Here is a 20,814-nt window from a genome sequence, read left to right on the forward strand (position 1 = left end):
ACGGTGCTGCAGACATCATTCTCAGTACTTTCCCTTCACTAGTTTATTTAATTTTCACAACCACCCCAAGTGGTGGGTACTCTTATCACCTCCATTTTACAGGAGAAGCTGAGGTCAGGAGACTAGTGAGTGTGGAGATGACACTGGAACCCAAGCTGCCTGACTTCCAAGCCCACACTCCGTGTAGACCAAGTCCAAGATACTCCTCCTCTCACGAGCTTTTCTGGAAGCGTCTTTTTCTTTCCAGGCACCACTCATCGCTTCCTTCTCCCAGCCTGGCAAATCCAGATGGTGCGCTGGCCCATGCTGGGAACATCCGGCTCGCCCACTCCCTCGCCGCGTGACCCTAGGCAAGTTTCTCCTCCTCGGATCTCCAGATGCCTCCTCTGTGGAGTCGGGACGTGAACCACATCCCAGAGCTGTTGAGAAGATGAAATAGAACTAGTGAGATCAAAGGTCAAACCGAGAAGCCTGCATTGCTCAGTGGTGTTTGGAATGACCAGCCCTTTTCACCAACAATTGCGCTGACTTCTTCAGGACACTCGGGGATGGGGCCCAGAGGATGAAGCCTCCCCGTCACTCCCAGCCCGGGACTGGCAACTTGACCTCTGGTCAGACGGGTCTGCCGGCACCGGTGGCTGGGTGTAGGGGTGGGAATGAGGGAGACCCTGATTCTTGTGTTCTTAAAATCCCAGGTGGATGGAGGTTCCCCTGCTGAGCTGGAGCTGGTGTTCCTTCCGCAAGATCTGTGTACGGCCCTCCCTCTGCTTGAGCCTTTGCTGGTCCCTGGGCTTCAAGCTGGGGACCTTGTTGGGGTCACTTGTGTCCCACCAACCCATCCCTAGCACAGCTTGCTGTACAGGGGGCACTCAGAGAGAATGGAACGCACTCTGGGTCACACAGGTGAATGCCTTGAACCTTGGTCACCATATCGGCTGAATGGGATGCTAAAGGTAACTCAAACTTAGGCTGGGATTGACGTATACACAGCCCTATGTATAAAATGGGTAACCCACAAGGACCTACTGCAGAGCACAGGGAACTCTACTCAATACTCTGTAATGACCTATATGGGAAAAGAATCTGAAAAGAATAGATACATGTGTATGTATAACTAATCACTTTGCTGTACACTTGAAACTAACACAACATTGTAAATCAACCCTACCCCAATATAAAATGTTTTTAAATAAAAATTAACTATATAAAGTAAAGGAAAAAAAATGTAACTCAACCTTACCTTGGGCCCTCCTTCCTTGGCCCTGGGGCTCGGCGTTACAGCCTGTTCAACAGATGCTAGTTAATCACAGTAACGGGAGACGTTGAAAGAGCAACTGGATTTTGCTGTGTCCAGCGTGTGGGTCAGGAGGCAAGGGGGAAGCTCTGGCGGCCTCAGTCTTGCCCACCGCCCCCCTCCTCGTTCAGCTTCCCTGGAATCTCGAGAACAAAGTGTCCCTTTCTTTGGTTGGAGAGCCAGTTGCTCTGGGCCCCCCAAGGGCAGCCGGCCCCCAGGCCTCTCTGCTGGAATCCCCCGGTAGACAAGGCCTCCCTGTGACCTTTCACCTTTTGGCCTCTGGGTGAAAGACCATTAACCAAACTGCCTTCCCCAGTCTTTTGTGGACGAGAGTCCTTTGTCCAGCTGTCCTTGAAAAAGAAAACCTGTGGAATGATGGCCTCTGTCTGCACCCAGGCTGCCTCTGAGCTCTGGGCCACGACCTTGGTTTGCCCAGCCCTTTATTTTTTTTTTATTTTTTAAAATTTTTATTAGAGTATAGTTGCTTTACAATGTTGTGTTAGTTTCTATCCAGCCCTTTATAACTGATCAAATTCTTCCATGGGTGCCACCTCTTTAGGTCTTCAGAGAGGTTACGGTTCTTGCCCAAGGTCACCCAGCAAGCAAGTGGCCAAGACAGGACTGGCTGCTGGTCTTGTGACTCATCCCCGTGGATGTTACCAGGCTGCCAGGGAAGAGGCGGGAGGGGCTCAGGGATGACTTGGAGGATGCTTTAGAGTTGCCCCATTTCTGTCTGCACATTGCTTACTAGGCAGGATTTCTAGATAAAACTAAAGGAAGAGAGTTACTATTTATATGTATTGAGCTCCTTCTTTTTCCAGACACTTTACATAAGTTATCAGAGTGGTTCCAATTTAGTCCTCATGGAAAACCCTTGAGATGGGTGTTCTTTTCTTTTTTTAACATCTATACTGGAGTATAATTGCTTTACAAAGGTCTGTTAGTTTCTGCTTTATAACAAAGTGAATCAGTTATACATATACATATATCCCCATATCCCCTCCCTCTTGTGTCTCCCTCCTTCCCACCCTCCCTATCCCACCCCTCTAGGTGGTCACAAAGCACCGAGCTGATCTCCCTGTGCTATGCGGCTGCTTCCCACCAGCTCTCTATTTTACGTTTGGTAGTGTATATATGTCCCTGCCACTCTCTCACTTCGTCCCAGCTTACCCTTCCCCCTCCCCCTGTCCTCAAGTCCATTCTCTACGTCTGCGTCTTTATTCCTGTCCTGCCCCTAGGTTCTTCATAACCTTTTTTTTTTTAGATTCCATATATGTGTCAGCATACGGTATTTGTTTTTCTCTTTCTGACTTACTTCACTCTGTATGACAGTCTCTAGGTCCATCCACGTCTCTACAAATGATGCAATTTTGTTCCTTTTTAAGGCTGAGTAATAGTCCATTGTGTATATGTGCCACATCTTCTTTATCCGTTCGTCTGTCGATGGACACTTAGATGGCTTCAAAGTCATTGTAAATAGAGCTGCAATGAACATTGTGGTACATGACTCTTTTTGAATTATGATTTTCTCAGGGTATATGCCCAGGAGTGGGATTGCTGGGTCGTATGGTAGTTCTATTTTTAGTTCTTTAAGGAACCTCCATACTGTTCTCCATAGTGGCTGTATCCATTTACATTCCCACCAACAGTACAGGAGTGTTCCCTTTTCTCCACACCCTCTCCAGCATTTATTGTTTCTAGATTTTTTGATGATGGCCATTCTGACTGGTGTGAGATGGTACCTCATTGTAGTTTTGATTTGCATTTCTCTAATGATTAATGATGTTGAACATCCTTTCATGTGTTTGTTGGCAGTCTGTATATCTTCTTTGGAGAAATGTCTATTTAGGTCTTCTGCCCATTTTTGGATTGGCTTGTTTGTTTTTTTGATGTTGAGCTGCATGAGCTGCTTGTAAATTTTGGAGATTAACCCTCCGTCAGTTACTACAAGATGGGTGTTCTTACTGTTTCCATAGGAAGAAATGAATGTGAAGGGGCCACACAGCTGCAGGGAGGAGCAGGGATTTTCACCTCTGCAGCTCATCCTGTTTCTGCCACCTGTGTCCCTGGATCGTGGGGGCCTTCTGTGTGCACAGCTACCCAGAACAACCTGAGGATCGGCCTGGGCCTGCACAGATATTCTGACAGCAGCACGGACCCAGGGCTTTGGGAGGTTGCATATGGGTTTGGGGAGAGCTGGGGCTTTGGAACCCGGCAGACTCAAATCCTGGCTCTGTGGCCCCAGAGCTGTTGGCCTTGAGCAAACCGTTGAAGACCGTCTGCCCAACGGGAGAAGTGTTCCTTGGCTTGCGGATCGCTGATCACCCACAGAAGCTGTGTTCAAGAATGGGGGCCCTATTCTTCCTGGGAGATCGGGAGAGAAAGCAGGCTGAGCAGGGGTAGGGGATCGCGCAGCCTTTTCTCTCCTCTCTCCCCACCAACCTCACCTTCAGCGTACTACGAAGAAGACAAACTAGCCCGTGGGCCTCTTATCTCCCCGAGTTAGAGCAGCTGCCCTCGTGAAGCCCGTGTCCCCACTTGCTCCATGGCTGGCTGGAGTGTCCGCCTTTGAGGGCAGCCGGCACTGCTGCGCTGAGTGGCTGATTTCCAGGCAAGCCTGTGTGCACTGCTGCGGCACTTGTTTGCTCCGTGGTTCAGGGATCTGTCCCATCACCCGAACTCTACTGCGTGGCCTGGAGCGCACGTGTGTGCTTGTGCACGGGTGAGTGTGTGTGTCGGGAGGACACAGGTTAGCTTTCTTCTTCTTGAGAATAGCTAGTACTCCTACAACTCAGCAGCAAAACCCCAAACCACCTAATTAGAAAATGGGCAAAGGGATTAACAGACACACATTACTATATATAAACTAGGTCACCAACAAGGACCTACTGTGGAGCACAAGGAGCTCAACTCAATACTCTGTAATAACCTACACGGGAAAAGAACCTGAAAAAGAATGAATACATGTATACGTATAACTGAATCTCTTTGCTGTACACCTGAAACCAACACAACATTGTAAATCAACTCTACTCCAATATAAGATAAAACTTAAATTAGAAGAAAATGGGCAAAGGATTTGAATAGATATTTCTCCAAAGGAGACACAGAAATAGCCAATAAGCACGTGAAAAGATGCTCAACATCACGAATCGTCAGGGAAATGCAAATCAAAACCACAATGAGGGGCTTCCCTGGTGGCGCAGTGGTTGAGAGTCCGCCTGCCAATGCAGGGGACACGGGTTCGTGCCCCGGTCCGGGAAGATCCCACATGCCGCGGAGCGGCTGGGCCCGTGAGCCATGGCCGCTGAGCCTGCGTGTCCGGAGCCTGTGCTCCGTAACGGGAAAGGCCACAACAGTGAGAGGCCCACGTACTACAAAAAAACAACCGCGATGAGATATATTGCTTTATACCCATCAGAATGCTATTACAGGAAAAAACAAAAACAGAAATAGAAAATAACAAATGTTGATGAAGACGTGGAGAAATTGGGACTCTTTTGCATTACTTGTGGGAATATAAAATTTCCATGCAGCCACTATGGAGAAACAGTATGGTAGCACCTCAGAAGATTAAACATAGGCTGACCACATGATCCAGTAACTCTCCCTCTGGCTATATACCCAAAGGAATTGAAAGCAGGTATTTCATACCCATGTTTATAGCAGCGTAAGTCACAACAGCCAAGATAGCGGAAACAACTTGAATGTCCATCAGCAGATGAATAAACAGAATGTGGTCCATACACACCACGGAATGCTCTTCAGCCTTGAAAGGAATGAAACTCTGACACAGCCTCCAACGTGGATGAGCCTGGAAGACATTATGCGAAGTAGCACAGACAGATACGGGAGGACAAATACTGTATGATTCCACTTCGACAGGGTCCCGGGTGCAGTCAGATTCATAGAGATCAGAAAGTAGAGCAGTGGGACTGTGGAAAGGGGGAGATGGGAGTTAGTGGGGAACGGGCACAGACTTTCGGTTGGGGAAGAGGAAAAAGGTCTGGAAACGGATGGTGGTGATGATTGTACAACTTGTGACTGTACTTAATGCCACAGAACTGTAAACTTAAAAATGGCTAAAAAGGTAAATTTTATGTGCTTCACCACAATGAAAAAAGAACGGCTAGTAATGATATCTGCCGTTTATTGAATCCTTATTCTGTGGCGGTCTCTGGGCAAATCACCTCACGTACACCAGCTCCTCGAGGCACTTGTTGCCTCATTTTAGGGATGTGGGAGCTGAGGCTTAGAGAGGTTAGTCCCTGGCCTGGGACCACATGGCTACAGCAGGTCATGGATTTGAACCCAGGGCCTTACATCCTCCCAGCCTCACCACACAGCTTCACGACGTCATCGCTGTGTCTCAGACTCTGCCCTGAACACAGTCACCCTTGTTTGCCTCCGACCTCTGTGGAGCAAGGTGGAGACCCCGACAAGGAACCAGAACTCACCGGAGTGGGGCAGAATCAACACCACCTGTATGGGAGGTGCTAGAGGTGTCAGTGTTTCACTTTCAAACAATTAAAGACACGACTGAGGCTCGTATAGTGAGTCCGGGTCCAGGACTGGGATCGAGGCCAAGACCCCTTCCTAGGAGCCCCTCCTTCCTCCTCTGAATCCCAGCTTTGCAGGGCTCCAAGCTGTACTTAGTTCATGAATGAGGGACCCGGCTGGTAAAGCTGATTCACAGGCGTGTATGAGACGCTAAAGCATATGTCGTCATTGAAACGAGGACTGCTGGCAATGACTTTGCTAAGGTCAAACTGTCTAATGTCCTACAGGGCAATAAAACTGTTACCTTTGGGGCTATCTTTTCCACCAGACAAGAGTCGTTTGCATCTCTACTGGACAAACATCATTGGCAACTCATCAGTTTCTTATAGACAAGTTAGCATTTAGAGTCTGGGTCTTCTTTTTTTTTTTTGGCCGTGCCACGTGGCTTGCAGAATCTTAGTTCCCTGACCAGGGATTGAGCCCCGGTCCTGGAAGTGAAAGTGCTGAGTCCTAACCACTGGACTGTCAGGGAATTCCCTAGAGTCTGGGTCTTAATCAATAATAAATAAGAAGTTAAAATGACTTCCTATGAATTGGTTCAGTCCCTATGGCGAACAGTACGGAGGTTTCTTAAAAAACCAAAAAGAGAGCTACCGTATGAGCCAGCAATCCCGCTCCTGGGCATATATCCGGGAAAGATGAAAACTCTGAAAAGATACATGCACCCCAATGTTCATAGCAACACTGTTTGCAATTGCCGAGACATGGAAACAACCTAAGTGTCCATCAGCAGACGAATGGATGGAGAAGATGTGGTGCATGTATACAACGGAATACTGCTCAGCCATAAAGAAAAATAAAATACTACCATCTGCAGCAACATGGACGGACCTAGAGGTTATAACACTAAGTGAAGTAAGTCAGAGAAAGACAAATACTATATGATATCGCTTACATGTGGAATCTAAAAAATAATACAAGTGAACGTATTTACAAATCAGAAACAGTCTCACGGACATAGGAAACAAATTCAGGATTGCCAAAGGGGGAGGGGGAATAAATTAGGAATATGGGGTTAAGAGATACACACTACTATATATAAAAGAGATAAACAACAAGGACCTACTGCGTAGCACAGGGAACTATTACATTATCTTGTAAAAAAAATGTCTTGGCATCGAATGACCCTGTGGTGTTGCCCAGATGCATCTTCAGGGCCCAGCCCTGTCCCCCAGCCACCGCGATTCCCAGCCGCTGACAGTTTACAGCTCTGTCCCTCGCTGGGACTTGCCAGAGATAGGAGGGTGCTGCCTTCCCCAAGGTTCCCCCCTCCTTCCCTTACCCCTGGGGGTGTCTTGAACTGGTGTTACAAAGCCTAGGCTCTCGTCTCTATGTGGGACCACACTGAAGGGCCAGCCCACTCCAGAGCTTCCTATGGGATGGGCTGAGGCCTCCGTGGCAGCCACACTGCACGTCAGCCTCTCCTTCGCCATTCTTTCTTCCTTACTACCTTCCAGATGTGTCTCCGGAGAGCATCCCCCATGCACCGCCTCTAGGCTCTGGTGTCCATGTCCAGTCCAGGACGGGAGGGCTTGTTCAATAACAGTGCTCTGGGACGCCTTTGAAAAAGCATCATGTCCTCCATTTGCCTTATTCCCAAGATTTGGGATTCTTTTTTCTTAACGGGAGTTAGTAAAAATCCATGGACTGAACAGACAAGAGTGGGCAGAAGACGCTCCATGGAAACCCTTCCCCACACCTGGAGAAACAACCCCGGGTCCCCTGTCAGGGCCCAGAATCAGCCTTTGGGCTGCGAGGGGTGTTAGTGGGGGACTGGGAGGGGACTGTCCCCTGGCAAAAGTGAGAAACCTGACTGGTTGGCCGTTGGTGCCCAAGGTCAGATGGGATTCTCCACCTCCAGGGAAGAGCTGAGAAAGCGTGTTTAAGTCCTCGGTGGGGTGGTGTTTTTCGCTGAATGAAAGAGCCTGATGGACCGAAACGGCAGGGCCTGAGCGCGAAGCCAGAGCCCTCAGCTCAGAGCCCAGCGGCTTCCGGAGAGCCAGGGCGAGCTCCTGGTGAGCCAGAATACTTCAGCTCCTGCCTCTGCCTTTTCCTTTCAGAGACAAAAATAAAGTCCTGGAAGGTGCGACTTAAAATAGACCTTTCATAAGGGATTCATTCCTGAGCAAGGATGTCACGACAGCGTGAAATGTGCAAAGGGCTCCGATCTGAATCCCACCTGAGGTATTTGGTAGTGATTATTTTTCAAATGCTCCCACAAAGGGCACTTTTCAATTCCAGGAGAGCAAGAAAGACCAGTCGGGATGAGGGCCAGGTAATCTCTTCACTGGGGGGACAACTGGTTTCAAGATTTAGGTGCTGATCTAAGGCGTTTTGGAGAATGAGCGTGAGTATGTAATGGGTTCAGTTACAAAAAGCCCGGAGCTATTGCAGAGAAATGCCTGAAAAGCAGAGGCTCCGATGAGACGTAAACCGTCTCCAGCAAAAGTGTCATGAGCCTTTATGAAGCACTCAGTCATTGTTAAGGGCTCTGAGGGTTCTAGAACGATTATATCTATAGAACTGGTACAAGACCAGGCTGGGGCTGCATAATGTCCTTCTGGCTGTAGACGAACGAGCTCCAAAGCTCACTCTTCTAGGGGGGATCCCCCTCTTGGAACAGACTTGCTTTCCATCAACACCACATTCACCCGTAGACAAATGCGAGTTGACAGAAGCAGCCATTTCTGGGCAGCCTCTTCTCCTCCATGTGGATTTCTTCCCCTCACTTTTCCCAGGTCCTTTTACTGTGTGGATGGGGCAAGGGCCATGTGTGTGTGTGTGTGTGTGTGTGTGTGTGTGTGTGCGTGCGCGCGCGCGCGTGCGCGTGCGCGTATGTGTTGGGGGGTGTCGTGGAAGGCTCTCTGTCCTTTTCCTTGGGGACTTGGCACAGTTTCAACAGCATGAGTTAGAACTCCAGGCTCACGGCAGCCTCCTGCAGAGGGACCCCTCAGCCTCCCTCCTCGCTTCCGCAGGTGCTGCTTGGGGTCTGTCCCACCTGGGGTTTTCACCCAGGTAGCTTCCCTGTGGCCCATTTCCGAGCTATACTGTTTCCAGGGGGTCCGAGCTCTCTGCCTCTAGGAGAAAGGTCTGGAGTGGTAAACGTGAAAAGTGGCACAGTTGTATATATATACACACACACACATATACACGTATACATATGCGTGTACGTACACATACATACACACCTACCTATGCACGTACATATCCAGCTCCCCCTGCGTCCCCTCCAGACCAGGGAAGATAACACAGCCCCGCTGTCTCAATGTGTAAAGTGGCTCTGACGAGCCACAGCAGCCCCTGGGCTTTATTTCTTCTGGTCCTTCATAGAGGATAAGCTCACTGCTGCCTTGTCCACAGGTGTACCTTCTGGAAGGTTTGGAAGGAGGCGAAGGTCGCTGAGGTTTGGTTCCAGGGGTTCTTTTCAAGAAGTGACCACCCAGCTGGAGGCGGAGGCTCTGTGTGCAAGCACGGCGGGAGGGGGGCCGCGGCCCGGGGCTGCTCAGGGACGGGCTATGGGCCCAGCCGGGGGCCGCTGCCCCTGCCAGGCCCCAAGGCGTGAGGAAGGGGCAGAGAGGGAGCAGGACAGGAGACGGGCATGGCGCCTGCCGCCCTGGAGAAGCCGGGGGCCCAGGGCTTGCTTTGGGGGAGGGTCTCTCACTCTCCCACTTTACGTGTCCCTCTGGGAACAGACGTTCGGATCATTTCGGCCAGTGGAGCTCTGCCCCAGGCAGGAGTCTAAGAGAAGCCCAAACGCTCAGCTACGGTGACCAACTCACCCCGATGGGCCCAGAACTTTCTGGATTTTAGCCTCCCAGGAGACTCGTCAGTCCTGGGGAAACCTGGACATTGGCTCACCCTGCTATCGGGCAGCCCCTCCTCAGTCCCGGCTCGCGTGAAGGAGCTGCGGGGGCCAGATCTGCAGAGAGGAGGCTTCTAGAAACTCAGGGCTACCTTCGCAGCATCTGGAGTGAGTGGAGCTGGGCGTGTGATAGTAGGACCCAGTGCTACTATCCTGGTAGCAAGCGGCAGAGCCACAGATAGAGGCGGGACAGGACCCTGGGGTGGGAGGCTATGCGGGCAGGGAGAGCCCGCCGTGTAATTACACTGCAGTGGTGAGACAGCCTGGGACCTGGGACCCGGGCCCCTTTGCTGCAGTGCCCGCACCTGGACAGAAGGGGCTAAAAATAACTGCACGCATGCCCAGTTGGGGCAAATTCTGGACGACAGGATACAAAAAGGCCCAAAGAACCCAGCTGCCACTTCCGAGGAGCCGGGAGCGACAGCAGGGTGCTGCGCAGGCCGCCTGCACTCGACACCACCAAGGGGTGGGCAGAACACGTCAGCCACCACTCCCGCCCGACCCCCGGACGCACCCCTACCCTCACCCCACGTAAGGAGCCAGCTGCCCCCCGCCTCAGCCAGCCAGCAAGGGGACCTGTTGTTTGTTCTCGCTCCCCCTGCTGCAGCAGCGGCCCCAGTAAAGCCTTGCCTGAATCTCTTGTCTGGTCTCTGATCAATTTCTGTTGCTCAAGGAGGCCAAGAACCCTGGTCGGTTACAGTGGGACTAACAGCTTCCACGTGGTACCAGGGGGGCGGGAGGGCAACAATTTTATTTATTTAACAAATACTTCTCTTACAGAGTGCTCACCTGCCAGGCATCATTCTAAGCTCGGTAACAATTATAAACTCATCCGATCCTCACCGTCACCCTAAATGTGGACCCTCTTTGATGCTATAAACCCAGGTTCTCAATTAGAGGCAACTTTGCTCCCCAAGGGACATTGGGCAAAGACTGGGGACATTTGGGGGTTGTCACAGCTGCAGGGGGACGGGGTGCATCTATGGAGTAGCACGCGGGGATACTGCTAAACAGCTGCGAGGCACAGAGCAGCCTCCCGTGACAAAGGATTATCCAGCCCAAATGTCAGTCGTGCCGGGGCTGGGAAACTGCCAGGCCCAATGGGCACAGTCGGGCCCTGGGAGGTACCACCTGAAAACAGTGGTCCCCCCTCCCCCGCCCCAGCCCCGTCTCCAAAGCGAGGCTAGAACAGGCTGTGCTTGGTTGGGTTCTTGGGTCGTTTCTGGGGTTCACCCAAGTTTCGGATCCACTTCTTATTCACTGTTGGAGCAGCCGCCCTCCTCTGGCCTCACCACCCACTTTTGTTCTGGTTTGTTAAGACACTGAACTGGATTTTACAGCGATTGCCCTTGAAAACCCCATAAATGGCGTTCGCAGCCCTTAGCAGGGACGGGAGCACCAAATCAGGAGGCTGCACTTCGAAAGATGAGTAACATCAAATGCCCTCCAGGGTCCACGCAGCTGCACCGCTGCGCTGCCCACTCCTCTGCCGGGCTGTGCGGATGTGAACCGAAGACAAAGCCAGAGTTCAAAGAGGTGGGAGGTCGCTCCCGGGGAACCCCGAGCTCGTGCTGGCCGCCACCAGCTCTGAGTGGGGCAGAGGTGAGGGTTAAGGTCGCTCGGGACCCCAGGCTCCATCCTTTGCCTCATTACGTGCTGCTATTTCCACTTGAATTCGCTGGGGTTAAAACTGGAACTTTCTCCTCGGGGCCAGGAAGCTAAGCTGCCTTCTAGAAGGGGTTTCAGAGGTCACACCGTCTCTTCGTGCTGCACAGAAAGACCCTGCCAAGACCGGGTACGGGATATGTTGGGTCCAGTGCAAGATGAAAATGTGGGGTTCCGGGTTCAAAAGTTGAGAATTTTAAGAGTCTCGAGGCTTCAACAGCAAGAGCCTTAACCCACACATGGGACCCTCTGAACGTGGGAGCCTGCATGACGGCACAGGTGGCAACCCCATGAGGCCCGCCCCGCTGCTCCCGAGTCACTCTGTGGTCTGTGACCAGGTGACAGTGTGTCCTGGTTTACTACTGTTATCCCAGTATAATTATTAAGAATTCCGTTTCATGCGCACTACTGTCCTGGTTTGGACAACAAATTCTATGGTCACCTTATAATTATATGACCACCTTCCAGATAATTGTTCTCTCATCCTGCTTATGTTATAAGATCACACAAAATCTAGCCAGTGTGGAACATCACTTTGGAGAGAAAGCGATGTAACCCCTGGCGCTGACTGTCATGGTTTACTAACCGCATGTTCATAACCTCGTTCCATCCTCTGCAGAACAGAGGGTCTTGTATTTGCAGTTGAACTAAGCAAGGCTGAGAGAGGGTAAGTGGTCTTCCCAAGAGGCCGATAAGAAGTGAATCCAGGACCCAGGCCAGGACAGACTGATTTCCAGGTAGGGTGACCTATCATCCCGGTTCGCCTGAGACTTCAGGGATTCTCTGGACGTGGGAATTTTAGTTTGAAAACCGGGAAAACTTCCAGGAAAATCAGGACAAATTGGTCACCCTATTCACAGTCTACCACTCCGTGCAGGCTGCGTGAATAATTTCTGAATGAATGATATTATGTTAAACATCTTACGACAATCCCTTCTGCTTTTGTCTGTCTGTGTGTGTGCACATGTGTATAGACGACACTTCTGGAATCCTACTCGCGGACAGTCTTTCATTTACCGCAGGGATCAGTGCAAACTTCTCCTGTAAAGAACCAGAGAGTAAACATTTTGCTTTGCGTGCTGTGCAGTCTCTGTGGCAACTACTCAACTCTGCCCTTGGTGTGTCTGTGTTCCAATAAAACTTTACTTATAAAGACGGGCAGCAGGTCAGATTTGGTCCACAAGCCATAGTTTGCCAATCCTGGGTCTGTGGCATGAACATCTTTCCATGCCAACTGTTCATGGATGATTCTCACAAAGGTAAAATTGTGATAGTCAAGCAAGTATAAAATGGGCACAGCAAAGATTTGATTCAGCGAGTCAGTTAATGAGGGAACTCCAGTAAGATGTAACAACCTGTTCAAAAGAGAATCTGAAGAACAGACACATACACAGGAGATCAGAACTGCTGAAAAGAATTTGTTAGCAGATGCAAGCAGGTTAAGTGTTATATTTGGGGCTTCCCTGGTAGCTCAGTGGTTAAGAATCTGCCTGCCAATGCAGGGGACATGGGTTTGAGCCCTGGTCCGGGAAGATCCCACATGCTGCGAAGACCCAACGCAGCCAAAAAATAAATAAATAAATAAAGTGTTAGATTTGAAATCATCGTCTCTGCAGGCTGAACAACAAATAGGGCAGGAAAGCACTATGGTTTAAAGCACTGGCCCAAGTCAGACACATCTGGGCTTCCATCCTGGCTCTGCCCGCTGTGGGCTGGGCAACTCTGGACAATATGTCTCAGTTTTCCCATCCTCAAAACAGACATGATAATAATGTTAACTATGTCCAAAATGATTCATGGGCATGAAATGTACATTGTGGGAATGCAGTCAATAATTATGTAATATCTTTGTATGGTGACAGATGGTAACCAGACTTAACCGTGGTGATGATTCTGAAACGTAGAGCAAAAGCAAATCCCTGTGCTGTGCGCGAGGAACTCACATGTGTTTTAGGTCAATTATACTCCAAAAACAGACAAACAAACTCATAGAAAAAGAGATCAGATTTGTGGTGACCAGAAGCAAGGGGTGGAGGGAGGGGGGATTGGGTGAAGACGGTTAAAAGGTACAAACTTCCAGTTATAAGGTAAATAAGTGCTGGGGATGTGATGTACACATGGTAAGTAGAATGAACACTGCTGGGCGTTATACATGAAAGTCGATAGGAGAATAAATCTTAAGGGTTCTCACCGCAAGCAAAAAAACTATTTTTTCTTTTTCTTTTGTATCTATATGAGATGGTGACTGTTCAGTAAAATTGTTGTGGCCCTCATTTCATGACGTATGTAAGTCAAATCACGAGGCTGTACACCTTAACTTTTATATAGTGCTGTATGTCAATGATACCTCAATAAAACTGGAAGGAAAAAATAATAAACTAAAAAAAAATTAATGGCAACTGTGTCATAAGCTCTTGTTGGGGTCACCTGAGACCGTCCATGAAAAGCTTCCGGGGCAGTCAGACCAGGAGGACCTCCAATAAATATTAGCTCTTGTGTCTTGTACCTTGTATCACCACCCCGGTGTCTGCCACTGCACAGTGGTCCCTTTCAGTGGTCTCTGTCCTTTACGCCCCAGCACACAGCCCCTCACAGCACGTATGACTCCTAAAAGCCGGGAGGATGGACCATGGCTAACCATTCCCGCCCCCTCTCCATCCCTCCTAGTGGGACGTCGCCAAGATCATTGTCACTCCAAGCTGGAGGCATATACTCAAAGTGTCACTCGTGTCCCTTACATCGTTCCAATATGCTGGTGTTTTTGTTCTTGCATTCATTTTTCAAAATGTAAAACTCCATTAAATTTTAAAATATGTGTTTTGACTCATTCCCATTGCCCAGTCTGAATTTTGAAAAACATAAGTCAGGGTGCGTTTGGGAAGGTTTTCCTTTCAAGCGCTTTTGTATAGCAGTCCACGCCAAGCAGCACTGTCAAGGAAGGAGTCTGCGGACCTACCTTCACAAATGGATCAGTATTATTTCTAACATCCCGTCACCTGGACAGCAGACAGGCGCTGCTAACGTGCTTGAAAAGGTTGTTCCCCGGAGTAGATGAGACAATTTCTCTTTACTGTATTTTATTGTTTTTAATAGTCTAGCTAATGCTTTCTGCATCAGTAAAATATTTCAGCCCAGCCTGGTTGACCTTGCCATAAATTCTAGGTCAGAAGATCTGATCTGATCTGCTACGGTTGGGTTGCTCTGGACCACGAGGGCCTCAAGCTTCTGAGTCCAGCGGTCCCACCACTGCTGGGCTGCCTCTCTTGTTCCCCTCTGGTGCTGCCCAGAATCTTTGCCATCGTTCTCAAGGCCAGCCTGGCCCAACCAGGCCTGGCCCCTCACTTTTCATAGATGCTCTTTCTCCCTAATTCTTTGACAAAATCCAGGTTAGCAGGCTGACGTCTCTCAAAGTCTTGTTTTCGCACCGATGCATTTATCTGTCATGACTCTCCCCCGTCTTGTTCCCTGCAGCTTCAGAAAGTAGACGCTCGTCCTGCTGTCTGAACCCTGAACCCATCCCCACCCACCTGCTGAGGGTCCTAAGGTATCATATAAACACACCCAAACCTTTTATCATCTTGAAATAACAGCAGCCTAAGCCCCCAGGCCCCAAACCCTCTCTCCATCGATGGCCCCATCGCTCTCCACCCCTTCCCCGCCAAGCTTCTTGAAAGAGCTGTCCCCAGCCACGGCAGCTGTGTCATCACCTCCCCTCCACCTCTTCATGGACCACACGCTGGCAGCTGGTCCCAGCATTCCACTGACACACTTGCCAAGGAGACCAAGGAATTTTCTGTTGCAAAATCCCATAAGCACTGTTTTGCACTGATCTCTCCAGGTGTCCTGCCACCTTTGACTATTCGCCTCTCCTTAAAAAGCTTTCCTTTCCCTTGGCTCCCAGGATACTTGTCTCTCCTGCTTTTCTTTTTATCCCTAAGTATCGTCTTCTGGGACTTTATACTTGGTCTGTTTTTCATTCGATCACCTCCTCCTGAGAAATGCATCCGATTCCAGAGCCCCAGCGACCACCCACACGCATGGCGTTTCGGTGGCTATTCCGTGATGATCCCTGCCTCTCTTTCCAGCCCAGAGTGGTCCCCAAGCCCCACCCCCGCACAGCCTGCAGCCCCATGGACATCTCCCGTATCATTCTCGAAACATCGCAATCTCGACGCAGCTCAAACGTCTCAGCATCCTTCTCCCACCTGCCCCACGCTGCTCTCACCGACCACCATGACCAGGCACAGATACTGATGCCAGGACCCCGGGTGCCCCCTTCGACCCTCCACTCTCCGGCCCCTCCCTCTGCAACCCTCCTCGCCCTGGCACGTCTTCCGCCCGAATCCCTCTCCAACCCGAGTCTGTCGCCCCACCTCTGTCAGCATTGCTTTAGCCCCGGTGGCACTGTCCTCACGGGGTGACTCTAGCAGTGTCCCAGCCCCTCTCTCTGCCTTCGGACTTGCCGACAGCCAACCCACCTTCTGTGCCGCAGCCGCAGGGAACTCAATCCGTATCCACCTTGGAGGCCCTGTGGCCGGTAGAGGTCGCTCTTCCCAGCATCTCCAGCTTCCCAACTCCCTTCCTTCCTCTCCACTTCCGGTTCACGTGGACATTCTTTCTTATTCCCACATTCTCTCTCCTCGGCCTCCTCTTCTTGGAAGCCTTCCCGGGGGCCCTCCTCCAGGCCTCCTGAACGGTCTGTCTTAGCCACTGCGTCTGTCACGTGGCTTTGCCCCTGGTTATTCTCTTCTGCTTTCCCGAAATGTATGTTCCCGGAGGGCCAGGACCCGTTTTGTCCCCAGAATCCCAGGGCTTAGTCCAGGACCTGGCATCTAGTCGACAGGCCAAACGCTCCAATGCTGTCAATGGAATGAATTCAGTTGTAGGAGGGCCGACAGTTTCGTACGTGTGGTTTGTGTAGGACAGAACACAAGCTAACGACAGGGCATTGGCTCTGTTCCGTCTCAGCACAACCTCTGGCCTCCTTTGTATCCAGCCTGAGCGACAAAGTTTGTGGCTTCCCATAGGTCCGTGTGGCTTCCAGTGGGAGTCGGGGAGAAGATCCGAAGTTTGGGCATCACTGCCTACGAACTGTGTGATCCCATGCAAATCACCAACGTCTCTAAGCTTTCCCCCTTTATCCATCAAATACGAAGTAGGAAGAGCTCCTAGAGACGGTGGGAGCTTCACAAATTAAATGTGAAAGTCTGTTGTTAACTGCCGAGCTATTGGTAAACATTTGGGGGATGGGATGAGAGCAGGGCAGGTCTCTTTCCAAGAGACTTATCTAAAGAACCAAGACGTTTCGTGAGATTTTTTCAGATTAGAATTTTCCCTTTAGGCCAATATTCCCACCCCCTACCCCCCATCTTACTAGAGTGTGATCAGGACCAGGGCTTGGATTCCTTTTGGATACCCCAGTGTGTAGGATGCTGCATGGTCAAAGTAGGTGTCAGAGGGTGGTTCTTACGTGGACGACGTATGGCATTGATGTTTAGGGACCAAGTAACAATGCTGTTACTTCCTATTCTGTTGTGAGGTGAGAAAAAAGCAAAGGGAGTCATATTTAGGGGACAGCGTTGGGATGGGGAATGCTGAACACCCATTGTTTGTTGGTTTTTAAAATATTTATTTGGTTGCGCTGGGTCTTAGTTGCAGCAGGCGGGCTCCTTAGTTGCAGCACGCAGGCTCCTTAGTTGTGGCATGTGAACTCTTAGTTGCAGCATGCATGTGGGATCTAGTTCCCTGACCTGGGATCGAACCCAGGCCCCCTGCATTGGGAGCGCAGAGTCTTAACCACTGCACCACCAGGGAAGTCCCTGAACACCTGTTGGTTTTGATTTCTGGCATCTGTTTACCTTCTCCTAATGCTGGGACCCCACTTTTTCAGGGGAAACATTCATCTCCTATTCTCAGTTCTCAGTCTGGAGATGGAGTTGACATTATTACGTGTTCTAGGTACAGGCATGTAACTCAGGCCTGGCCAGTCACAGCATCACAGCCCTCTGGCCACTGGGATGGGCATATGACCCTGTTAGAGCAAGTGGGTCTTGATGAGTATTTTGCTGAGACTTTCTGGGAGAGAGGTTTGTTGGACTCAAACCTGGGAGGATATAGGCTTGAAAATTGCTATCATATCCCCATATGAAGCTTGAGAATAAAGCAAATGTGGAGCAGATCAGAGAGACTGAGTGCTGCCGACCCCTGGATCAAACCATACCTGAAGCTAGAGTGTCTTTTCACTTTTCCGTTATCTGAGCCAATACCTTCCCTCTTTTGCTAAAGTCTGTGTAAATTGGGTTCTGTATGATCGGAACTGAGACTGAGAGTGATCTGATCCGTGGGGCAATGAGGTGACTTCGGCCAGGGAGATTGTATTTTCAATCCCTCTTATACCTGACTGACCACCCTGGTCTTTATGGAGTTGCTGACAATGACAGAGTCTGTGCAGATTCAGGTACTGATCACCTTCTAGATTCTTTAAAAGTGGGCCTCGGAGACTGTCAAGGAACTCTTTCGACCCTGAGGTCCCAGAAGTCTACAACGCTGCTCAAAGAGGGTAATTTCATACCTCCAATGAATGCTGCAAAAATCTCATCTGGGTATGGGTCAACTGCCAGGAGAACCTTAAACACTGGCTCTGCTTTGGTCCAATTGTAATTCTCCCCTTTCATCTCCCCCTGCCGTTCCTTCTGGTTTTCATTTCTCCTGATCTCTTTCTTTGGGCTTTTGATCTGTTTTCTATTGTTATCATTCAGACATTTCATGCCCGCAATTTCCAAGCCCGTGTAATCCAACCCTAGCAACATCTGGGGTGTGTGCTGGTGTATGAATGTCAGTTCATCTTTGTGCATCGGGACTGGGCGCTTGGCTGGATTATTCTGGATTATTCTATACCTTTGTTCCATGAAGCTGATTTTCCTCTGAGCCTTAACCCCAGGATTTTCCGAGGAACTTTCCGAGGTGGGCAGGATGTGAGAAGAGCTCTCCGAGTATTTGCCTTGCTGTCTTGTCTGCCTTCCTTCCTTCTGCCACCAGTGGTCCTCACATCGCTCTGCCTCTGGTGATCGTCTCCTTGGGATCATGCTTCCAGACTTTGGATGGGGTGTTTGAGATCTGGCTTGAATGACTTGAAAGGTCACTCTGTCCCTTATTGGTCATTTAACTGTGGACAAGTCACCTAACCTCTCTGAATGTCAGTTTCGCCGGAGCAAAATAAGGATGACGATTTTAAAGCATAGGATTGTTGCGAAGATCTAATTCAATACAATAATTTATAGAGAACACTGGCACCCAGTAGTAATTGCTACCATTTTTGGTTTCATTAGATAGGTTCCTGGTGTCATGCCATTTAGCCCCAGGCCAACCCTACCAGGGGCTGTGATGATTTCCATTTGACAGATGAGAAAACCAGGGCTCAGGGGAGTCCACACCAAAGTTTGCCCCCCTTCTTTCCCCCCAAGCTGCCTGACACATGGCAGAGAGGACAGCCATGCTTCCAAAAGAAGCATGGAGGTGACTGCTGTGTCTCTCCTTTCTCCACACCCAGGCTGCCGTGCCCTTTTCTGTGATGCTGTCATCACCTGGTACTAGAAAAAACAGCTGTTCACTAAGTCCCAAGATCATGTTTCACACCTGTGATAAATGAACCTTGGAAAGGGACGGAAACCAAACTCAGACTGCAAGAGAGACACGTGCCTTGGGTAATGGAAAGAGCCAGGGGTAGACCTGGGGACTGGCCAGCCAGGTCTGGGGCTCTGATAGTGCCTTGAGGCCTTCTCTCTGCGCCTATATCTTGACTACATCCCCTCTCGGTGGTGGCAAGGTGTTCCTGGCAGTGCCAGGCATCCCCGTCGTGCCCTCGAAAGCCCAGGAGGCCTCACTGGTCCTCCTGGATCACATGCCCACCCTCAGGACGAGCAGGCCGGGCCGGGGCATGTGTCCACCTGGGCATGGGGGTTGCGGTCATCCCCACCCCACCCACGTTGACCCAGGCAGGGCAGGGACATGTGAGTATCAAGCGCTATGATGGCCGTGATTCTGTTTCCTGAATGTGGTTCCAAGCTATGGTGCTACTACCCACTTGGGCCTCATCCCAACTAATATTATCCTTGAGATCACAGGTTCGGGGCATTTCATGTCTGTACACGTGCACACACACACTTAATGTTCTATCTACTACGTATATTTTTTTCTAATATACATGAAAATAAATATCTAACTATGAAAAAAACTTCTACCCATACACTACAGAAAATAAGCTCTCATTCCACTGGTAGCTGCCGCACACTTTGGGAAACACTGGTCTGACCTCATCCTTTCACAGTGGGGGAAACTGGGCCCAGCAAGCCGAGAAATCCGCGTAAAGGCAAATCAAAACCGACAGAAGTGGGACAAGAAGCCTCGTTCCAGCTTCTCACCTGCTTTTTAAAATTCCCTAAAGCAACAGTGGCTCTGCCCCCTCCCAGCTGTGTATCCTTGGACAAACTACTTAATGTCTCTGTGCCTCTGTGTTTCCACCTGTAAAGTGGGGACAATGATAGTATTCACTTCATAGAACTGTTTTGAATGTTAAGTGAATTAATGTTATGAACCATTAGGGTAGTGCATGGTACATAGGAAGCATTATATATATGTGTTAATACACGAGATAGGATTTGTAGTCATGGTAAATATAAGTCTATATTGCAAATTCCCTGGGGAAGGATTTGAATTGCTCATCATCACTTTTTTTTTTTTTTGCGGTACGCAGGCCTCTCACTGCTGTGGCCTCCCCCGCCGCGGAGCACAGGCTCCGGGCGCGCAGGCTCAGCGGCCATGGCTCACGGGCCCAGCCGCTCTGCGGCATGTGGGATCTTCCCAGACTGGGGCACGAACCCGTGTCCCCTGCATCGGCAGGCGGACTCTCAACCACTGCGCCACCAGGGAAGCCCCATCACTTTTTTGTTAGCCTCATTTTCGCCGATAGCTGTGGCGTAAAAAGCCACAAGTATAACAATTAGGGTAGATAATCACTTTACACAAAATTGACATACGTAAGAATTTCAGAAATGCTTTCTTCATTTCTGATTAATCTTCTAGGGTTCTCTGCAGCCCAGGCAGTCTGTCAAGTTAATAAAACATGAAGCACAACTAGAAATGCTCTGAGAGGGTTCATTTCAAGGAATCATGAGACAAATGTTTTTTTCTTAAAAGAAAGATGTTCCTCACTTCGTTGGTTAAGCTTGGAAGCACCCTGCCCACACAAGGGCCATTGTAGACGCAGGGACATCTCGAATGTGCCATGTGACCAACAGTGGGCCTCTTCTAGCACATTCTCCTTTCTAGATATTACAGCACCAGAAACTTGATCTTTCTAGCCAGGTTCCACCCTAGAGAACAGCAAAATCTTATTCGTAAAGACCTGTCTCTTCACGAGAAACGGATCATCTGT

This window comes from Globicephala melas, chromosome 20 (genome assembly GCF_963455315.2).
Source record: "Globicephala melas chromosome 20, mGloMel1.2, whole genome shotgun sequence".
NCBI lineage: Eukaryota > Metazoa > Chordata > Mammalia > Artiodactyla > Delphinidae > Globicephala > Globicephala melas.